Here is a 17,136-nt window from a genome sequence, read left to right as displayed (position 1 = left end):
CAAGGTTTCCTCCAGCGTGTCGGCTCCCACAGAGCAGACCTTTGGTCTGAGACCTGACAGTCCAGAAGCCAGGCATGCTGCCGCGTGGCGGCGGTGTCACGGCTCGGGACAAGAGGAGGCCCCACGGTGCGGGCTGGGGCGCCAGGCACCGCGGCGGGCGCCGAGGGTGGGGGTCCCCCCACCCCGGGCCGCCCCCGCACTCCCAGAAACGCGACAGAACCAGAGGCAAAAAAAAAAAGAAGAAGCCTACGGCACCCGGTATTCCCGGGCGGTCTCCCATCCAAGTTCTAACCAGGCCCGAGCCTGCTTAGCTTCCGAGACCAGACGGGATCGGGCGCGTTCGGGGTGGTGTGGCCGTGGACGGCGGAGGGCGCCCCTGCCCCGCTCAAGAAGCCGAGCCTCTCCGCGCTTCCCCGCCGCCTCCTCCCGCCCCAGGCCCCGCGCCGGGTCGGGCCTGTTGAGTTCGCCGGCCGGGTCCCGCGGGCTCCGAGGGACGAGGGTGACAGGCGGGGCGGGCAGGGAGCGGCGGGCCGGGGTTGGGGGCTGTCTCTGTATACACACACACTCACACGCACTCACTCACTCACTCACACTCACACAAGATGCGCCTCCACGGCTGGACCCGCCAAGGTGGAGACCTTCAAGCCCCCCTCCTCTCCTTGCCTGGCCTCCTTCACCTCCCCGCCCCCCACCCCCAGCGCGCCGGGGCCGCTGACTGCGCACGGGCGGGAGGGGCGGGGCGCTCGCCCTTTGACCCCAGCCAGGGGCGGCCCTCCCCCACAACCCCTTTCAGCTGCGCCCCCCACCCTGTGGCCTGGCGGCCGCCTATTCCCCCGGGCCAGGGCTGGGGCACAGCGCACGGGGGAGGGGAGCCAGTGTATGGGGCGTCTCTCTCTCTCGGGATGTGTCCCATGGGTGGGGTGGGGTGGCGTGGTTTGTGGGGCGCTGAAGAAATCAGTCCCCTCCATCTCCTCCCTCTGGAAAACACCCAAGCCCTTGGAGAACTGCCCGCACCTCTACCTACCGTGGGGGCCGGGACCCTCCTCTGTGTCCTCCTGTGGCCCAGTCCAAGGGGCCTGGGCCTGGCCGGGGCTGCATTGGACCCCAACCACCCTGGCGTGTGGACTCGCCAAAAATCGGCGATTAGATATTGGATTCCAGCGTCATTGAGGTCATTTCACTAATGAGTGCACCGCAAAGAGTTTCCTAATCCATCTGTGAGGGTGGCAACCGAAAGAGAATTTTAGAGCTGACAGAATAGGCGAGGAAAGGCATAGGAGATTTCCACACCCAGTAAGGAAGCCTTTCCCGAAGTGGAAGAAAGAAAGGAGCAAACAGAGACACCGGTAGCCCGCCCGGATCAGAGTCTGCCCCTGAGAGAAAGTACCCTGACCAGGTTCACCCGTGGGTGGGTCGCGAGCTAGCGGCATTCAGAAGAGCGAGGCCCGCAGTCTGTGCAGAAGACACCTGCACTCGGGTGTGTGTGGCGGCACAATTCACAAGCAGCTCCAGATGTTAAACCAAGGAGAAGCCAGGGAGTTCCCAACGCCCCAGGTGTCCTCAGCCCACGACTGGCTGCTGTGGGAATGCGAAGCCCGGCTCCTGGTCTCAGAGCGGGGCAACCAGGAGGTGTGATGTCCACCCCGGCGTTCCCAGGAGGATCAGACTGAAGCTGGGACTTGGCCTGAAAGTGTCCCCTCGCATGGCCACCCCCTTCCCCTTCCTGCTCCTCTACTCCTGGTGCCCCTCCATCCAGGGGCCAGACCTTAAAGAGTCACCCGCAAGAGAATCCTGGTCCCAAAGGAGCCTTCTGGGGGACCCCTGCTGAGAGAGGTTGTGGGCCTGGCCCGCTGGGGCTCTGCCCGACCCAGGGCTGAGAGATGCAACCTCCCAGCTCTGGGTCCCTGCAGGAAGTGTTGGCAAGCACAGGGCCAGTCCTCCAAAGGCCCAGGTGCAGGGAGCCCAGGCCAAGCAGCCTGTGGAAGAAGCCACATGCTGTGCCACCCCGGGGAACACGACTGCAGGCCACGGCCCTTCCCACCTCCTCCTCCTCCTCCTCCTCCTCCTCCTCCTCCTCCTACTCCCACCCCGCCCCCGCCCCCGCCCCCACATGGCACAGGGCCCAGAGACACCTCAGACACTTGCTACCCAAAGTGCAAAGGGCATCAGTTGCTCCTCCAAACCCCCCCCCCAGCCCAGCAGACCGCGTTGTCCAGCCAGCCCCCGGGCCTCCCTGGGGAGCCCAGCACAAAAGTGCAGACACCCACCGGACCCTCAATCTCAGTTTTCGGATGTTTTTGCCACTCTAAGGACCCGCAGGCCAGCTGGGCCTTCTGGCAGGACAGAGAGCCCCGGAATCCGACGTGGAGAGCTGGGTGTACGTCCCCATGAGGAGGCGGTCCCCACCTCCGCGGCTATCCCCTTGCGGGGAGCGGCAGCCGCGGGGCCTCAGAGAAGACACCAGGCTGGGCCCCCACGGCACAGCGGGAGCACGTCCCCCGCAGGCCACTTAGCGACGGCGGCCAGCCGGCGGACGGTTGGGTTGCGCGAGACGCTGCGGCCGCCCTGCTACCGGGTTCCTGGGAGGGCGTCCTGGAACCAGCGTCCACACCAAGCCCTTGGAAGGCCCAGGCGACGGAGGAGCCCCGTCAGGCAGGGGCCGAGGACGGTGACGGCCCGGGCGGGGAGGAGCGTGTCAGGCAGGGGCAGAGGACGGTGACAGGTGACAGGCCGGGCGGGAAGGAGTCAGTCAGGCAGGGGCCGTGGAGGAGACGGGCTGGGTAAGGGTTAGGGTTCGTGTCAGGGCACAAGTCACAATCGCAAAGACCTGGAAGCCACCCGAGTGCCCATCGACCCACGAGTGGGTAAGTAAAATGTGGCCCGTGGACACCACGGAGTGCTATTCGGCTATGAGGAGCAGCGGTGAGGGGGCACCTCTCGTGGTTCTCCTGGCCAGAGCTGGAACCCGTTCCAGTAAGCCAAGTATCCCAAGAATGGACACACGAGCACCACGTGCTCGCGCTCACCAGCAAATGGGTACGAACCGATGGACACCTAAGTGGACACAGAGGAATCACCTTCTTCGGGTGGGTGTCGGGCGGGTGGGGGGAGGGGATGGGCATACACATCCATTAGGAATGGGGTGGGTACGCACCGACTGGGGGATGGGCGCACTTGAAGCTCTGACCCGAGGGGGGAGGCTGGGAGAGGGCAACGCACCCGACCTTAACATTGGTGCCCCCACAATATGCTGGAACAACATGAGAGGTAAATGAATAAGAACACGGGGGGGGAGGGGGGCACGGGCAACACATGTCACCTTAACACTTGGACTCCCATCATCTGCTTGAAAAGAGAGAGAAAAGAAAATGCAATAATAGAGATAAGAGACACTTTTTAAAAATAATGAATCCGGCCGGGCGCTGTGGCTCACGCCTGTAATCCTAGCTCTTGGGAGGCCGAGGCGGGCGGATTGCTCAAGGTCAGGAGTTCAAAACCAGCCTGAGCAAGAGCGAGACCCCGTCTCTACTATAAATAGAAAGAAATTAATTGGCCAACTGATATATATATAAAAAATTAGCGGGGCATGGTGGCGCATGCCTGCAGTCCCAGCTACCCGGGAGGCTGAGGCAGAAGGATCACTGGAGCCCAGGAGTTTGAAGTTGCTTTGAGCTAGGCTGACGCCACGGCACTCACTCTAGCCTGGGCAACAAACCGAGACTCTGTCTCAAAAAAAAAAAAAAAAATGAATCCGAAGAGAAAAGTAAAAGGAGGCCTGTGGAGCAGGTCTGGGTGTGACTCCGGATCCCCGAACATCAGGTGCCACCACCAAAGATTCCTACGTGTAGCCCATAGAACCCCAAAAGCAACGGGAGGAGTTCTGGTCACATACTCCCTCAAAATGACATCCTGGCCTTCTTCTGGAACTCCCTCCCCTCTCAGACTCTCAAGGTTTCCTCCAGCGTGTCGGCTCCCACAGAGCAGACCTTTGGTCTGAGACCTGACTGTCCAGAAGCCAGGCATGCTGCCGCATGGCGGCGGTGTCACGGCTCGGGACAAGAGGAGGCCCCACGGTGCGGGCTGGGGCGCCAGGCACCGCGGCGGGCGCCGAGGGTGGGGGTCCCCCCACCCCGGGCCGCCCCCGCACTCCCAGAAACGCGACAGAACCAGAGGCAAAAAAAAAAGAAGAAGCCTACGGCACCCGGTATTCCCGGGCGGTCTCCCATCCAAGTTCTAACCAGGCCCGAGCCTGCTTAGCTTCCGAGACCAGACGGGATCGGGCGCGTTCGGGGTGGTGTGGCCGTGGACGGCGGAGGGCGCCCCTGCCCCGCTCAAGAAGCCGAGCCTCTCCGCGCTTCCCCGCCGCCTCCTCCCGCCCCAGGCCCCGCGCCGGGTCGGGCCTGTTGAGTTCGCCGGCCGGGTCCCGCGGGCTCCGAGGGACGAAGGTGACAGGCGGGGCGGGCAGGGAGCGGCGGGCCGGGGTTGGGGGCTGTCTCTGTATACACACACACTCACACGCACTCACTCACTCACTCACACTCACACAAGATGCGCCTCCACGGCTGGACCCGCCAAGGTGGAGACCTTCAAGCCCCCCTCCTCTCCTTGCCTGGCCTCCTTCACCTCCCCGCCCCCCACCCCCAGCGCGCCGGGGCCGCTGACTGCGCACGGGCGGGAGGGGCGGGGCGCTCGCCCTTTGACCCCAGCCAGGGGCGGCCCTCCCCCACAACCCCTTTCAGCTGCGCCCCCCACCCTGTGGCCTGGCGGCCGCCTATTCCCCCGGGCCAGGGCTGGGGCACAGCGCACGGGGGAGGGGAGCCAGTGTATGGGGCGTCTCTCTCTCTCGGGATGTGTCCCATGGGTGGGGTGGGGTGGCGTGGTTTGTGGGGCGCTGAAGAAATCAGTCCCCTCCATCTCCTCCCTCTGGAAAACACCCAAGCCCTTGGAGAACTGCCCGCACCTCTACCTACCGTGGGGGCCGGGACCCTCCTCTGTGTCCTCCTGTGGCCCAGTCCAAGGGGCCTGGGCCTGGCCGGGGCTGCATTGGACCCCAACCACCCTGGCGTGTGGACTCGCCAAAAATCGGCGATTAGATATTGGATTCCAGCGTCATTGAGGTCATTTCACTAATGAGTGCACCGCAAAGAGTTTCCTAATCCATCTGTGAGGGTGGCAACTGAAAGAGAATTTTAAAGCTGACAGAATAGGCGAGGGAAGGCATAGGAGATTTCCACACCCAGTAAGGAAGCCTTTCCCGAAGTGGAAGAAAGAAAGGAGCAAACAGAGACACCGGTAGCCCGCCCGGATCAGAGTCTGCCCCTGAGAGAAAGTACCCTGACCAGGTTCACCCGTGGGTGGGTCGCGAGCTAGCGGCATTCAGAAGAGCGAGGCCCGCAGTCTGTGCAGAAGACACCTGCACTCGGGTGTGTGTGGCGGCACAATTCACAAGCAGCTCCAGATGTTAAACCAAGGAGAAGCCAGGGAGTTCCCAACGCCCCAGGTGTCCTCAGCCCACGACTGGCTGCTGTGGGAATGCGAAGCCCGGCTCCTGGTCTCAGAGCGGGGCAACCAGGAGGTGTGATGTCCACCCCGGCGTTCCCAGGAGGATCAGACTGAAGCTGGGACTTGGCCTGAAAGTGTCCCCTCGCATGGCCACCCCCTTCCCCTTCCTGCTCCTCTACTCCTGGTGCCCCTCCATCCAGGGGCCAGACCTTAAAGAGTCACCCGCAAGAGAATCCTGGTCCCAAAGGAGCCTTCTGGGGGACCCCTGCTGAGAGAGGTTGTGGGCCTGGCCCGCTGGGGCTCTGCCCGACCCAGGGCTGAGAGATGCAACCTCCCAGCTCTGGGTCCCTGCAGGAAGTGTTGGCAAGCACAGGGCCAGTCCTCCAAAGGCCCAGGTGCAGGGAGCCCAGGCCAAGCAGCCTGTGGAAGAAGCCACATGCTGTGCCACCCCGGGGAACACGACTGCAGGCCACGGCCCTTCCCACCTCCTCCTCCTCCTCCTCCTCCTCCTCCTCCTCCTCCTCCTCCTCCTCCCACCCCGCCCCCGCCCCCGCCCCCACATGGCACAGGGCCCAGAGACACCTCAGACACTTGCTACCCAAAGTGCAAAGGGCATCAGTTGCTCCTCCAAACCCCCCCCCCAGCCCAGCAGACCGCGTTGTCCAGCCAGCCCCCGGGCCTCCCTGGGGAGCCCAGCACAAAAGTGCAGACACCCACCGGACCCTCAATCTCAGTTTTCGGATGTTTTTGCCACTCTAAGGACCCGCAGGCCAGCTGGGCCTTCTGGCAGGACAGAGAGCCCCGGAATCCGACGTGGAGAGCTGGGTGTACGTCCCCATGAGGAGGCGGTCCCCACCTCCGCGGCTATCCCCTTGCGGGGAGCGGCAGCCGCGGGGCCTCAGAGAAGACACCAGGCTGGGCCCCCACGGCACAGCGGGAGCACGTCCCCCGCAGGCCACTTAGCGACGGCGGCCAGCCGGCGGACGGTTGGGTTGCGCGAGACGCTGCGGCCGCCCTGCTACCGGGTTCCTGGGAGGGCGTCCTGGAAGCAGCGTCCACACCAAGCCCTTGGAAGGCCCAGGCGACGGAGGAGCCCCGTCAGGCAGGGGCCGAGGACGGTGACGGCCCGGGCGGGGAGGAGCGTGTCAGGCAGGGGCAGAGGACGGTGACAGGTGACAGGCCGGGCGGGAAGGAGTCAGTCAGGCAGGGGCCGTGGAGGAGACGGGCTGGGTAAGGGTTAGGGTTAGTGTCAGGGCACAAGTCACAATCGCAAAGACCTGGAAGCCACCCGAGTGCCCATCGACCCACGAGTGGGTAAGTAAAATGTGGCCCGTGGACACCACGGAGTGCTATTCGGCTATGAGGAGCAGCGGTGAGGGGGCACCTCTCGTGGTTCTCCTGGCCAGAGCTGGAACCCGTTCCAGTAAGCCAAGTATCCCAAGAATGGACACACGAGCACCACGTGCTCGCGCTCACCAGCAAATGGGTACGAACCGATGGACACCTAAGTGGACACAGAGGAATCACCTTCTTCGGGTGGGTGTCGGGCGGGTGGGGGGAGGGGATGGGCATACACATCCATTAGGAATGGGGTGGGTACGCACCGACTGGGGGATGGGCGCACTTGAAGCTCTGACCCGAGGGGGGAGGCTGGGAGAGGGCAACGCACCCGACCTTAACATTGGTGCCCCCACAATATGCTGGAACAACATGAGAGGTAAATGAATAAGAACACGGGGGGGGGGAGGGGGGCACGGGCAACACATGTCACCTTAACACTTGGACTCCCATCATCTGCTTGAAAAGAGAGAGAAAAGAAAATGCAATAATAGAGATAAGAGACACTTTTTAAAAATAATGAATCCGGCCGGGCGCTGTGGCTCACGCCTGTAATCCTAGCTCTTGGGAGGCCGAGGCGGGCGGATTGCTCAAGGTCAGGAGTTCAAAACCAGCCTGAGCAAGAGCGAGACCCCGTCTCTACTATAAATAGAAAGAAATTAATTGGCCAACTGATATATATATAAAAAATTAGCGGGGCATGGTGGCGCATGCCTGCAGTCCCAGCTACCCGGGAGGCTGAGGCAGAAGGATCACTCGAGCCCAGGAGTTTGAAGTTGCTGTGAGCTAGGCTGACGCCACGGCACTCACTCTAGCCTGGGCAACAAACCGAGACTCTGTCTCAAAAAAAAAAAAAAAAATGAATCCGAAGAGAAAAGTAAAAGGAGGCCTGTGGAGCAGGTCTGGGTGTGACTCCGGATCCCCGAACATCAGGTGCCACCACCAAAGATTCCTACGTGTAGCCCATAGAACCCCAAAAGCAACGGGAGGAGTTCTGGTCACATACTCCCTCAAAATGACATCCTGGCCTTCTTCTGGAACTCCCTCCCCTCTCAGACTCTCAAGGTTTCCTCCAGCGTGTCGGCTCCCACAGAGCAGACCTTTGGTCTGAGACCTGACTGTCCAGAAGCCAGGCATGCTGCCGCGTGGCGGCGGTGTCACGGCTCGGGACAAGAGGAGGCCCCACGGTGCGGGCTGGGGCGCCAGGCACCGCGGCGGGCGCCGAGGGTGGGGGTCCCCCCACCCCGGGCCGCCCCCGCACTCCCAGAAACGCGACAGAACCAGAGGCAAAAAAAAAAAGAAGAAGCCTACGGCACCCGGTATTCCCGGGCGGTCTCCCATCCAAGTTCTAACCAGGCCCGACCCTGCTTAGCTTCCGAGACCAGACGGGATCGGGCGCGTTCGGGGTGGTGTGGCCGTGGACGGCGGAGGGCGCCCCTGCCCCGCTCAAGAAGCCGAGCCTCTCCGCGCTTCCCCGCCGCCTCCTCCCGCCCCAGGCCCCGCGCCGGGTCGGGCCTGTTGAGTTCGCCGGCCGGGTCCCGCGGGCTCCGAGGGACGAAGGTGACAGGCGGGGCGGGCAGGGAGCGGCGGGCCGGGGTTGGGGGCTGTCTCTGTATACACACACACTCACACGCACTCACTCACTCACTCACACTCACACAAGATGCGCCTCCACGGCTGGACCCGCCAAGGTGGAGACCTTCAAGCCCCCCTCCTCTCCTTGCCTGGCCTCCTTCACCTCCCCGCCCCCCACCCCCAGCGCGCCGGGGCCGCTGACTGCGCACGGGCGGGAGGGGCGGGGCGCTCGCCCTTTGACCCCAGCCAGGGGCGGCCCTCCCCCACAACCCCTTTCAGCTGCGCCCCCCACCCTGTGGCCTGGCGGCCGCCTATTCCCCCGGGCCAGGGCTGGGGCACAGCGCACGGGGGAGGGGAGCCAGTGTATGGGGCGTCTCTCTCTCTCGGGATGTGTCCCATGGGTGGGGTGGGGTGGCGTGGTTTGTGGGGCGCTGAAGAAATCAGTCCCCTCCATCTCCTCCCTCTGGAAAACACCCAAGCCCTTGGAGAACTGCCCGCACCTCTACCTACCGTGGGGGCCGGGACCCTCCTCTGTGTCCTCCTGTGGCCCAGTCCAAGGGGCCTGGGCCTGGCCGGGGCTGCATTGGACCCCAACCACCCTGGCGTGTGGACTCGCCAAAAATCGGCGATTAGATATTGGATTCCAGCGTCATTGAGGTCATTTCACTAATGAGTGCACCGCAAAGAGTTTCCTAATCCATCTGTGAGGGTGGCAACCGAAAGAGAATTTTAGAGCTGACAGAATAGGCGAGGAAAGGCATAGGAGATTTCCACACCCAGTAAGGAAGCCTTTCCCGAAGTGGAAGAAAGAAAGGAGCAAACAGAGACACCGGTAGCCCGCCCGGATCAGAGTCTGCCCCTGAGAGAAAGTACCCTGACCAGGTTCACCCGTGGGTGGGTCGCGAGCTAGCGGCATTCAGAAGAGCGAGGCCCGCAGTCTGTGCAGAAGACACCTGCACTCGGGTGTGTGTGGCGGCACAATTCACAAGCAGCTCCAGATGTTAAACCAAGGAGAAGCCAGGGAGTTCCCAACGCCCCAGGTGTCCTCAGCCCACGACTGGCTGCTGTGGGAATGCGAAGCCCGGCTCCTGGTCTCAGAGCGGGGCAACCAGGAGGTGTGATGTCCACCCCGGCGTTCCCAGGAGGATCAGACTGAAGCTGGGACTTGGCCTGAAAGTGTCCCCTCGCATGGCCACCCCCTTCCCCTTCCTGCTCCTCTACTCCTGGTGCCCCTCCATCCAGGGGCCAGACCTTAAAGAGTCACCCGCAAGAGAATCCTGGTCCCAAAGGAGCCTTCTGGGGGACCCCTGCTGAGAGAGGTTGTGGGCCTGGCCCGCTGGGGCTCTGCCCGACCCAGGGCTGAGAGATGCAACCTCCCAGCTCTGGGTCCCTGCAGGAAGTGTTGGCAAGCACAGGGCCAGTCCTCCAAAGGCCCAGGTGCAGGGAGCCCAGGCCAAGCAGCCTGTGGAAGAAGCCACATGCTGTGCCACCCCGGGGAACACGACTGCAGGCCACGGCCCTTCCCACCTCCTCCTCCTCCTCCTCCTCCTCCTCCTCCTCCTCCTCCTCCTCCTCCCACCCCGCCCCCGCCCCCGCCCCCACATGGCACAGGGCCCAGAGACACCTCAGACACTTGCTACCCAAAGTGCAAAGGGCATCAGTTGCTCCTCCAAACCCCCCCCCCAGCCCAGCAGACCGCGTTGTCCAGCCAGCCCCCGGGCCTCCCTGGGGAGCCCAGCACAAAAGTGCAGACACCCACCGGACCCTCAATCTCAGTTTTCGGATGTTTTTGCCACTCTAAGGACCCGCAGGCCAGCTGGGCCTTCTGGCAGGACAGAGAGCCCCGGAATCCGACGTGGAGAGCTGGGTGTACGTCCCCATGAGGAGGCGGTCCCCACCTCCGCGGCTATCCCCTTGCGGGGAGCGGCAACCGCGGGGCCTCAGAGAAGACACCAGGCTGGGCCCCCACGGCACAGCGGGAGCACGTCCCCCGCAGGCCACTTAGCGACGGCGGCCAGCCGGCGGACGGTTGGGTTGCGCGAGACGCTGCGGCCGCCCTGCTACCGGGTTCCTGGGAGGGCGTCCTGGAAGCAGCGTCCACACCAAGCCCTTGGAAGGCCCAGGCGACGGAGGAGCCCCGTCAGGCAGGGGCCGAGGACGGTGACGGCCCGGGCGGGGAGGAGCGTGTCAGGCAGGGGCAGAGGACGGTGACAGGTGACAGGCCGGGCGGGAAGGAGTCAGTCAGGCAGGGGCCGTGGAGGAGACGGGCTGGGTAAGGGTTAGGGTTAGTGTCAGGGCACAAGTCACAATCGCAAAGACCTGGAAGCCACCCGAGTGCCCATCGACCCACGAGTGGGTAAGTAAAATGTGGCCCGTGGACACCACGGAGTGCTATTCGGCTATGAGGAGCAGCGGTGAGGGGGCACCTCTCGTGGTTCTCCTGGCCAGAGCTGGAACCCGTTCCAGTAAGCCAAGTATCCCAAGAATGGACACACGAGCACCACGTGCTCGCGCTCACCAGCAAATGGGTACGAACCGATGGACACCTAAGTGGACACAGAGGAATCACCTTCTTCGGGTGGGTGTCGGGCGGGTGGGGGGAGGGGATGGGCATACACATCCATTAGGAATGGGGTGGGTACGCACCGACTGGGGGATGGGCGCACTTGAAGCTCTGACCCGAGGGGGGAGGCTGGGAGAGGGCAACGCACCCGACCTTAACATTGGTGCCCCCACAATATGCTGGAACAACATGAGAGGTAAATGAATAAGAACACGGGGGGGGGGGAGGGGGGCACGGGCAACACATGTCACCTTAACACTTGGACTCCCATCATCTGCTTGAAAAGAGAGAGAAAAGAAAATGCAATAATAGAGATAAGAGACACTTTTTAAAAATAATGAATCCGGCCGGGCGCTGTGGCTCACGCCTGTAATCCTAGCTCTTGGGAGGCCGAGGCGGGCGGATTGCTCAAGGTCAGGAGTTCAAAACCAGCCTGAGCAAGAGCGAGACCCCGTCTCTACTATAAATAGAAAGAAATTAATTGGCCAACTGATATATATATAAAAAATTAGCGGGGCATGGTGGCGCATGCCTGCAGTCCCAGCTACCCGGGAGGCTGAGGCAGAAGGATCACTCGAGCCCAGGAGTTTGAAGTTGCTGTGAGCTAGGCTGACGCCACGGCACTCACTCTAGCCTGGGCAACAAACCGAGACTCTGTCTCAAAAAAAAAAAAAAAAATGAATCCGAAGAGAAAAGTAAAAGGAGGCCTGTGGAGCAGGTCTGGGTGTGACTCCGGATCCCCGAACATCAGGTGCCACCACCAAAGATTCCTACGTGTAGCCCATAGAACCCCAAAAGCAACGGGAGGAGTTCTGGTCACATACTCCCTCAAAATGACATCCTGGCCTTCTTCTGGAACTCCCTCCCCTCTCAGACTCTCAAGGTTTCCTCCAGCGTGTCGGCTCCCACAGAGCAGACCTTTGGTCTGAGACCTGACTGTCCAGAAGCCAGGCATGCTGCCGCGTGGCGGCGGTGTCACGGCTCGGGACAAGAGGAGGCCCCACGGTGCGGGCTGGGGCGCCAGGCACCGCGGCGGGCGCCGAGGGTGGGGGTCCCCCCACCCCGGGCCGCCCCCGCACTCCCAGAAACGCGACAGAACCAGAGGCAAAAAAAAAAAGAAGAAGCCTACGGCACCCGGTATTCCCGGGCGGTCTCCCATCCAAGTTCTAACCAGGCCCGACCCTGCTTAGCTTCCGAGACCAGACGGGATCGGGCGCGTTCGGGGTGGTGTGGCCGTGGACGGCGGAGGGCGCCCCTGCCCCGCTCAAGAAGCCGAGCCTCTCCGCGCTTCCCCGCCGCCTCCTCCCGCCCCAGGCCCCGCGCCGGGTCGGGCCTGTTGAGTTCGCCGGCCGGGTCCCGCGGGCTCCGAGGGACGAAGGTGACAGGCGGGGCGGGCAGGGAGCGGCGGGCCGGGGTTGGGGGCTGTCTCTGTATACACACACACTCACACGCACTCACTCACTCACTCACACTCACACAAGATGCGCCTCCACGGCTGGACCCGCCAAGGTGGAGACCTTCAAGCCCCCCTCCTCTCCTTGCCTGGCCTCCTTCACCTCCCCGCCCCCCACCCCCAGCGCGCCGGGGCCGCTGACTGCGCACGGGCGGGAGGGGCGGGGCGCTCGCCCTTTGACCCCAGCCAGGGGCGGCCCTCCCCCACAACCCCTTTCAGCTGCGCCCCCCACCCTGTGGCCTGGCGGCCGCCTATTCCCCCGGGCCAGGGCTGGGGCACAGCGCACGGGGGAGGGGAGCCAGTGTATGGGGCGTCTCTCTCTCTCGGGATGTGTCCCATGGGTGGGGTGGGGTGGCGTGGTTTGTGGGGCGCTGAAGAAATCAGTCCCCTCCATCTCCTCCCTCTGGAAAACACCCAAGCCCTTGGAGAACTGCCCGCACCTCTACCTACCGTGGGGGCCGGGACCCTCCTCTGTGTCCTCCTGTGGCCCAGTCCAAGGGGCCTGGGCCTGGCCGGGGCTGCATTGGACCCCAACCACCCTGGCGTGTGGACTCGCCAAAAATCGGCGATTAGATATTGGATTCCAGCGTCATTGAGGTCATTTCACTAATGAGTGCACCGCAAAGAGTTTCCTAATCCATCTGTGAGGGTGGCAACCGAAAGAGAATTTTAGAGCTGACAGAATAGGCGAGGAAAGGCATAGGAGATTTCCACACCCAGTAAGGAAGCCTTTCCCGAAGTGGAAGAAAGAAAGGAGCAAACAGAGACACCGGTAGCCCGCCCGGATCAGAGTCTGCCCCTGAGAGAAAGTACCCTGACCAGGTTCACCCGTGGGTGGGTCGCGAGCTAGCGGCATTCAGAAGAGCGAGGCCCGCAGTCTGTGCAGAAGACACCTGCACTCGGGTGTGTGTGGCGGCACAATTCACAAGCAGCTCCAGATGTTAAACCAAGGAGAAGCCAGGGAGTTCCCAACGCCCCAGGTGTCCTCAGCCCACGACTGGCTGCTGTGGGAATGCGAAGCCCGGCTCCTGGTCTCAGAGCGGGGCAACCAGGAGGTGTGATGTCCACCCCGGCGTTCCCAGGAGGATCAGACTGAAGCTGGGACTTGGCCTGAAAGTGTCCCCTCGCATGGCCACCCCCTTCCCCTTCCTGCTCCTCTACTCCTGGTGCCCCTCCATCCAGGGGCCAGACCTTAAAGAGTCACCCGCAAGAGAATCCTGGTCCCAAAGGAGCCTTCTGGGGGACCCCTGCTGAGAGAGGTTGTGGGCCTGGCCCGCTGGGGCTCTGCCCGACCCAGGGCTGAGAGATGCAACCTCCCAGCTCTGGGTCCCTGCAGGAAGTGTTGGCAAGCACAGGGCCAGTCCTCCAAAGGCCCAGGTGCAGGGAGCCCAGGCCAAGCAGCCTGTGGAAGAAGCCACATGCTGTGCCACCCCGGGGAACACGACTGCAGGCCACGGCCCTTCCCACCTCCTCCTCCTCCTCCTCCTCCTCCTCCTCCTCCTCCTCCTCCTCCTCCCACCCCGCCCCCGCCCCCGCCCCCACATGGCACAGGGCCCAGAGACACCTCAGACACTTGCTACCCAAAGTGCAAAGGGCATCAGTTGCTCCTCCAAACCCCCCCCCCAGCCCAGCAGACCGCGTTGTCCAGCCAGCCCCCGGGCCTCCCTGGGGAGCCCAGCACAAAAGTGCAGACACCCACCGGACCCTCAATCTCAGTTTTCGGATGTTTTTGCCACTCTAAGGACCCGCAGGCCAGCTGGGCCTTCTGGCAGGACAGAGAGCCCCGGAATCCGACGTGGAGAGCTGGGTGTACGTCCCCATGAGGAGGCGGTCCCCACCTCCGCGGCTATCCCCTTGCGGGGAGCGGCAACCGCGGGGCCTCAGAGAAGACACCAGGCTGGGCCCCCACGGCACAGCGGGAGCACGTCCCCCGCAGGCCACTTAGCGACGGCGGCCAGCCGGCGGACGGTTGGGTTGCGCGAGACGCTGCGGCCGCCCTGCTACCGGGTTCCTGGGAGGGCGTCCTGGAAGCAGCGTCCACACCAAGCCCTTGGAAGGCCCAGGCGACGGAGGAGCCCCGTCAGGCAGGGGCCGAGGACGGTGACGGCCCGGGCGGGGAGGAGCGTGTCAGGCAGGGGCAGAGGACGGTGACAGGTGACAGGCCGGGCGGGAAGGAGTCAGTCAGGCAGGGGCCGTGGAGGAGACGGGCTGGGTAAGGGTTAGGGTTAGTGTCAGGGCACAAGTCACAATCGCAAAGACCTGGAAGCCACCCGAGTGCCCATCGACCCACGAGTGGGTAAGTAAAATGTGGCCCGTGGACACCACGGAGTGCTATTCGGCTATGAGGAGCAGCGGTGAGGGGGCACCTCTCGTGGTTCTCCTGGCCAGAGCTGGAACCCGTTCCAGTAAGCCAAGTATCCCAAGAATGGACACACGAGCACCACGTGCTCGCGCTCACCAGCAAATGGGTACGAACCGATGGACACCTAAGTGGACACAGAGGAATCACCTTCTTCGGGTGGGTGTCGGGCGGGTGGGGGGAGGGGATGGGCATACACATCCATTAGGAATGGGGTGGGTACGCACCGACTGGGGGATGGGCGCACTTGAAGCTCTGACCCGAGGGGGGAGGCTGGGAGAGGGCAACGCACCCGACCTTAACATTGGTGCCCCCACAATATGCTGGAACAACATGAGAGGTAAATGAATAAGAACACGGGGGGGGGGAGGGGGGCACGGGCAACACATGTCACCTTAACACTTGGACTCCCATCATCTGCTTGAAAAGAGAGAGAAAAGAAAATGCAATAATAGAGATAAGAGACACTTTTTAAAAATAATGAATCCGGCCGGGCGCTGTGGCTCACGCCTGTAATCCTAGCTCTTGGGAGGCCGAGGCGGGCGGATTGCTCAAGGTCAGGAGTTCAAAACCAGCCTGAGCAAGAGCGAGACCCCGTCTCTACTATAAATAGAAAGAAATTAATTGGCCAACTGATATATATATAAAAAATTAGCGGGGCATGGTGGCGCATGCCTGCAGTCCCAGCTACCCGGGAGGCTGAGGCAGAAGGATCACTCGAGCCCAGGAGTTTGAAGTTGCTGTGAGCTAGGCTGACGCCACGGCACTCACTCTAGCCTGGGCAACAAACCGAGACTCTGTCTCAAAAAAAAAAAAAAAAATGAATCCGAAGAGAAAAGTAAAAGGAGGCCTGTGGAGCAGGTCTGGGTGTGACTCCGGATCCCCGAACATCAGGTGCCACCACCAAAGATTCCTACGTGTAGCCCATAGAACCCCAAAAGCAACGGGAGGAGTTCTGGTCACATACTCCCTCAAAATGACATCCTGGCCTTCTTCTGGAACTCCCTCCCCTCTCAGACTCTCAAGGTTTCCTCCAGCGTGTCGGCTCCCACAGAGCAGACCTTTGGTCTGAGACCTGACTGTCCAGAAGCCAGGCATGCTGCCGCGTGGCGGCGGTGTCACGGCTCGGGACAAGAGGAGGCCCCACGGTGCGGGCTGGGGCGCCAGGCACCGCGGCGGGCGCCGAGGGTGGGGGTCCCCCCACCCCGGGCCGCCCCCGCACTCCCAGAAACGCGACAGAACCAGAGGCAAAAAAAAAAAGAAGAAGCCTACGGCACCCGGTATTCCCGGGCGGTCTCCCATCCAAGTTCTAACCAGGCCCGACCCTGCTTAGCTTCCGAGACCAGACGGGATCGGGCGCGTTCGGGGTGGTGTGGCCGTGGACGGCGGAGGGCGCCCCTGCCCCGCTCAAGAAGCCGAGCCTCTCCGCGCTTCCCCGCCGCCTCCTCCCGCCCCAGGCCCCGCGCCGGGTCGGGCCTGTTGAGTTCGCCGGCCGGGTCCCGCGGGCTCCGAGGGACGAAGGTGACAGGCGGGGCGGGCAGGGAGCGGCGGGCCGGGGTTGGGGGCTGTCTCTGTATACACACACACTCACACGCACTCACTCACTCACTCACACTCACACAAGATGCGCCTCCACGGCTGGACCCGCCAAGGTGGAGACCTTCAAGCCCCCCTCCTCTCCTTGCCTGGCCTCCTTCACCTCCCCGCCCCCCACCCCCAGCGCGCCGGGGCCGCTGACTGCGCACGGGCGGGAGGGGCGGGGCGCTCGCCCTTTGACCCCAGCCAGGGGCGGCCCTCCCCCACAACCCCTTTCAGCTGCGCCCCCCACCCTGTGGCCTGGCGGCCGCCTATTCCCCCGGGCCAGGGCTGGGGCACAGCGCACGGGGGAGGGGAGCCAGTGTATGGGGCGTCTCTCTCTCTCGGGATGTGTCCCATGGGTGGGGTGGGGTGGCGTGGTTTGTGGGGCGCTGAAGAAATCAGTCCCCTCCATCTCCTCCCTCTGGAAAACACCCAAGCCCTTGGAGAACTGCCCGCACCTCTACCTACCGTGGGGGCCGGGACCCTCCTCTGTGTCCTCCTGTGGCCCAGTCCAAGGGGCCTGGGCCTGGCCGGGGCTGCATTGGACCCCAACCACCCTGGCGTGTGGACTCGCCAAAAATCGGCGATTAGATATTGGATTCCAGCGTCATTGAGGTCATTTCACTAATGAGTGCACCGCAAAGAGTTTCCTAATCCATCTGTGAGGGTGGCAACCGAAAGAGAATTTTAGAGCTGACAGAATAGGCGAGGAAAGGCATAGGAGATTTCCACACCCAGTAAGGAAGCCTTTCCCGAAGTGGAAGAAAG

General features: G+C 63.1%; 5 pseudogenes; all 5 read right to left on the bottom strand.

Moving 5' to 3' along the window:
* Positions 1 to 243: 243 nt before the first annotated feature.
* LOC142867477 (uncharacterized) lies at positions 244 to 362 on the bottom strand (annotated as a pseudogene).
* A 3,827-nt stretch (positions 363 to 4,189) lies between these two features.
* Positions 4,190 to 4,308, bottom strand: LOC142867476 (uncharacterized; annotated as a pseudogene).
* A 3,836-nt stretch (positions 4,309 to 8,144) lies between these two features.
* LOC142867543 (uncharacterized) lies at positions 8,145 to 8,263 on the bottom strand (annotated as a pseudogene).
* Positions 8,264 to 12,100: 3,837 nt separating this feature from the next.
* LOC142867542 (uncharacterized) lies at positions 12,101 to 12,219 on the bottom strand (annotated as a pseudogene).
* A 3,836-nt stretch (positions 12,220 to 16,055) lies between these two features.
* On the bottom strand, positions 16,056 to 16,174 carry LOC142867541 (uncharacterized; annotated as a pseudogene).
* Between the last annotated feature and the right edge of the window lie 962 nt (positions 16,175 to 17,136).

The sequence above is a fragment of the Microcebus murinus genome, unplaced genomic scaffold (assembly GCF_040939455.1).
Source record: "Microcebus murinus isolate Inina unplaced genomic scaffold, M.murinus_Inina_mat1.0 scaf017_hap2_Mmur4.0, whole genome shotgun sequence".
Taxonomy (NCBI): Eukaryota; Metazoa; Chordata; class Mammalia; order Primates; family Cheirogaleidae; genus Microcebus; species Microcebus murinus.
Note: the sequence above shows the minus strand (reverse complement) of the source record. Positions and strands in the feature narration are given on the sequence as shown.